We start from the raw sequence: 5274 nt of genomic DNA, 5'->3' as shown, positions 1-5274 counted from the left end.
ATTAAAGATATTCTCTTAAAAATGACATCATAATAGCATACAGATGCACCTAGCTTTAGCAATTTTGTGTTTGAATGATGCAATACTCTTGTTACACAAATTCCATGTTATTCGAATTTCAACTTAAAGTTAACACCATTAAATGAGCCGTTACATGTATGTTGGAACTCTTCTTGTATATCATGGTGTTTCTATAGTCACAAGACCTAATTTTACCATATGGAACCTACAAAACTCTTTAACAGATTTATTATTGTCAGCAAGCCCTGGTCTTATTCTTTAATCTGTGGTAACAACTTTTCCACACCAAATACTTTGTCCTTCTGCCCTGAAAACTCAAAAACTGCCCATCAAAAGTGATATAAAATGCCAACTCCTTTAGGTTTCCTAAAATTCTCTCCAAAACAAGTTGAGTTTGTGTAACAACAATCTCCTTTTCAGAATAAAGCTGAAAGCCTAACAAAAGGCAAGAAATGACAATTCATAAACATTACAGATAACCTTTATAACTCCTTTCTAGATCAGAACTTGTTGTAAGCCACTTTATAGACAAAGTAGAAAATCAGACAATTAAGTTTACAGTATATTATCCTAAAATAACCTTATTTTGATCCCATTGTGTTAAAAACCCATTTCAGGAAGCTATAACACTTGGAGACACTAATTTCCAAAATGGTTTATTAGGACTTCTCCCACACTCAAAGTCAAACTTCCAGGACTGTTCTGAAATGATGAAAGCTTGTTTTTGATAATCAATATAAATGTTAATCCAAAATAGAACTAAACCTGCACTAAATGACCTAAAGAATCTTGTCCTGATGGAAGTGGCCAAACTGCTCATTCCCCAACCAAGAAACCCTAGGGGTATAAGCCAAAACCCACAAATATATTGACAAGTCCCCAATTCTTTCCAAATTATCACTAACTTTATCAAATCCAATGGTAAGTATGTGACAACAGAATGTTTCCATCAAAAATTAAGACCAGCCTAATGAATTTATTCTATTCATCTTCCAGTAATGTGATTGCAACTGAGGATATCTTGGGCAATTTTTCACCATTGGCCAGTTACTTCGAATGTATGGATAATCAAAGTGCGACAGACCTCTAAAGATTCCAAGTGTCTACTTAAAAGCTGTTAAGTGAAAAGTGATGAAATGGAGGACACCCACAATAATTCTTGGACTCCTGGAGATCCTAAGACATGCTACAAAAATAGGTCTTTATTCTTAGGAAAATATAGTCAGAGCTAGCTTCCTTATGCTATACATAAAATCTTAACATCAGAGGCAGTACAGATAGTACAGATAGTTTTTGAACTGATCTCCAAACAAGCACAAAACCACTACGTTGAAAAGAACAGGTAATTTGAGGTTTTTGGCAAAAGACAGTACTTCACACATCTAATCCAAATCAAAGGGCCTGCAGACAGTTTTCAGTGAGATGAAAGGAATGAAATAAATATAAATTCTACGGATAAATAAATGTAAAAGACAATTTAAATAAGCTAACAGAACTAATTTTTTTAAATAAAAATACTAGTCAGGTACAAGCTTTTGTTTCTCAATGCCAGACTTCTAAATATTTACCAGACTACTGTTAACATTAAAAACCTAACCTTTGACCCAGAGCGTTAGTAATAATACTGGTTTGCATCTGCACAATTTTCAAACTGAATGCTTCTGGTCCTGAAGAATATTTTAGGTGTATTACTGAAGGCAGACTGTGGTGCTAATTTAAGTCTTAAATACTTTTAAAAAGTGACAGACCCCAAAAGTCCATCTAGTAATTTGCTAGTTAAAAAATGCCTGTGAGCACTGCTTCATAATTAGCATCTTAAGAAAGTAGTGGCATGCCCTATTGAGTGGTATGATCACTGAGTAATTAATACACCTTAAAACAATATCCCCACAAGTCTGTTTCTTTTATGTATTTGTCAGTTAAGTTCTTTAGTCATTAATTTTACACCCACCAATGAATTCCTATGGCCAGATGAAAATTTTGTGGTATACACAGTTAGAGAGAAAATGATCATGGTGGGTATTCCTGTAAGTTTTACGAACTTGAGAAGCTTTAGCACCCTCTCCTAAATGCATGAAGCCCTTCTATTTAATTTCTCCCCTTAAAATAGAGACTACGTATGATACTCTGTAATAATATGGGATCTTTTGCTATGTTTCTGACAACTTTTGGCTTCACAGTCAAAAAAGCTGTTCCAAATGTGTCAATTTTGCCTATCTAGCTTGATGTTCATTCTATTCTTTAAAAACTTTTATATACAATAACTCAGATCACCACCCCATCAATCCATTTCTATGTTGTTCCTATTTTATCATGAGGAAACTACATTTTAAGTCAGATTTGCAGTAACTGGTAGAAAAGTTTCTTAAGCTAACATTGCAATCATGAGTGTACAACAGTTTTGTGTGTGCACAATTTTCCCTTCATTTTTAACATCTGATTCAGTTGCAATGGCCGAAAACCTTCCACAAAAAGCATGCTTGGGAGAATATATCTAACAAAATTTTCTCACAAAGCAACTTTCTGAAAACTGATAAACTAAATTTGTGATCACTTTTGATTGCCAAGTAGTCTGCAGAAACAAAATCTTGCGTCTGTTTTGGTTAGATAACTTAAGTTTTCTTTTTAACAATCAGAATGCTTTAAGAATACATTTTTTACCCCAAGGAAGGGACTTGACTCTTGGATTTAAGATCCTTTCCTTGACAATATATACAAAATTTCTTTGACTTATCACTGTCCATTCTTTGAAGCTGTCAAAGCCAAGAACCCATAAACAAATCACAAATAGCAATAACCTACATTAGTTAACATTCCCCCTTTAACATGTTGACATTTTTACTAAAGGATTAGTTATTTTTGCATTTCCATTTCTCATATCCCATGACATTCCATATAAATTGCATTATTGCTTTATAGGCCACACAACATTCAAAAGTATGTTTATATGCATTGCCTGTTTTCCTTGATCTGATAAGACTTTGATACTGATTTTACTACAGAAATTTAAGTTTGAAAATACCACAGTTAGTATTTCTTCTCAGAACGTTAATTGTTCACATCACTAATCACTACATGCATATTTAGCTCTGATTATATTGCTCAAAAACTGCACCCATTATCAGAACAGTGCAAATGATATTTAATTTTAAAAGTAATTATAATGGCTTGAATTCAAAGTCATTCAAATGAACACTGTCAAGTAATTTCACTTGATGTGTATATATTTCATCACCACTGTTTACATTACCCTTCTTTAAGTATAACCATCAATTCTTCACAATTTCTTTTTATCAGTTTCCCTCCCAAGTCCCCAAACTAAGAATGCCAAATAGTCTTGAAAACCCAGAGCTCCATATTTTAATGTTTTCTTGAGAACACATTTGTGAACTCACAAAAGTGTTCATCTCTCAACTTTGACAATGCAGTTCTTACTTGAAGTAAAACAAACCTGTCCTAAAATCCCAACAAATAATTCTGAGAATTAACTTAAACACCTTGACAGTGTCCCTTAAAAATGCTATGACAGTAAAGTGCCAATAGGCATGGCAATGACCTCTTAGATGGGATCATTTAACTCCTCGGAACTGGGAAATGCCAGCACCAAGGATTACACTGAGATTCAATTTTACTGAAGGCTACATTTAGTTTACCCACTTTCCACAACCTATTATATTATGTTAGAATGAAATGTAAATGTTTTGTGTAGCCCTCAAACTTACACTAAGTTTTGAGAGAGATGTACTTTAAAAAAGCACGGGGTAATATATAAAATCAGTGGCAGAAAGTTTCATTAAGCACCAGGAACTAATTTTTGTCACCCCATACTCATTTTGTAGGTAAGTTTCAATAACCGGCAAGGCACATTTACATATATTCCAATGAATACTTATTGACAAATTTTAAATTACACTCTATGTCCCAGCTATCCCAGTAACTGACATACAACATACTAAAATGATTTATTTAGATAACAAAAAACCAATTAATGTGAAACATACAGGCTATTGGCAACCACTATTCTAAAATTATGTAAGTACAAATAAACATACTGAAATGTGTGCAATTCTAAGTTTTTAAACCAGAAGATTTCTACACTAACACACATTTATATTAATGACACATAAAAAAAATAAAAACTTTATTACAAAAATAAGTTACACTCGCCTCCAGCTTACAGTATAAAACAATTTTATTTGCAGGAATGCAAAATGATTGTTTGCCATGAGCATTTTGAACATATGACATGTCTAATTTTCTTGTTAAATTTGCATTTACTGGGGAACTGGTGTGTATAAAACCTTAATTAAGTATAAGCTCTGATCTTCATCGTGGTGCCTATTGGGTATGTGATATAACTGCAGTATCCCTTTGGGGAAGGGGAGAGGGGATTTCTTTACACCAAGTCCTAATGAAACTATAATTTTCACTTTTTACTTTAAGCTATCAACTCAGGACTTGGCAAAAAAATTTTTGAGGGTGATTCAATAGAGGATGCTTCACCACTGAACACTCACTGTCAAGGTGCTTTAGAAAATTAAAAACATAGCACAAATGATTGTACTCTACTCTACAAGTTATCATGACCTGCATAAGAAATGGAAAGCTGATTCACATGTTTACTGTGATCAGCAGTAAGAAATGCACTAATGAAACATACCTTTTACCTAAAAAGCTAAACTACAGCCATATACTAATTTCTATGATTTATGAAAAAACTTCAAAATATCCAAATGTCAGGCTTCGCTGTACAATTGTCAGTTTTAGTCTGACTTTTTATAAAGGGACACTGCAGTATTTAGTACAAGTTCGGATGCACTTTTTTGAACATCTGATGTCTTACAAAAGTAACATCTTGCTAAACTATTATACATCCAAATAACTACAATATCTGAAGAAGCAAGGCTGCTTTTTCAGCCACAAAATACGACAAAAGCAAGGCCTGTTATGATGGTCATGAGGAAGTCTTACAAGCCTCTGAAACTAAAGGCAACTAAGAATGTTACATTTGGTATATTAAAATCTTACCCTCATATCATATTTAACAAGCCTTGCTTTTATCTACAAAGATTTTCTATGTACAGTACAGACAGGGTATAGTTCAATCCTCTGCTACTGAGGTAGTTAACCAACCCTTTTAAAAAGGTTCTGAAAAGAACCACTATCTGGAATGCCTGACTAACCAGCTCTGATGATTACACCTGAAACTGCATATCTGAACACAATTCAAAAGTGATTACTATAAAAAAGATA

The 5274-nt window shown here is 33.4% G+C and overlaps 1 protein-coding gene across 8 annotated transcripts in view; it reads right to left on the bottom strand.

The window, feature by feature from the left end:
* Positions 1-1201: 1201 nt before the first annotated feature.
* Positions 1202-5274, bottom strand: part of SYNCRIP (synaptotagmin binding, cytoplasmic RNA interacting protein) — a 33264-nt gene continuing 29191 nt past the window's right edge. For 4 of the 8 annotated variants that reach the window (XM_011967608.1, XM_011967609.1, XM_011967611.1 and 1 more), the window contains one exon: positions 1206-5274. This exon is cut by the window's right edge and continues 2948 nt beyond it. The gene's annotated coding sequence lies outside the window, so the exon portion shown is untranslated. The other 4 variants (XM_011967610.1, XM_011967614.1, XM_011967613.1 and 1 more) reach the window with 2 other exon arrangements.

This window comes from Mandrillus leucophaeus, unplaced genomic scaffold, assembly GCF_000951045.1.
Source record: "Mandrillus leucophaeus isolate KB7577 unplaced genomic scaffold, Mleu.le_1.0 Scaffold804, whole genome shotgun sequence".
NCBI classification, from domain to species: Eukaryota; Metazoa; Chordata; class Mammalia; order Primates; family Cercopithecidae; genus Mandrillus; species Mandrillus leucophaeus.
This window is presented reverse-complemented; position numbering and strand designations above follow the sequence as displayed.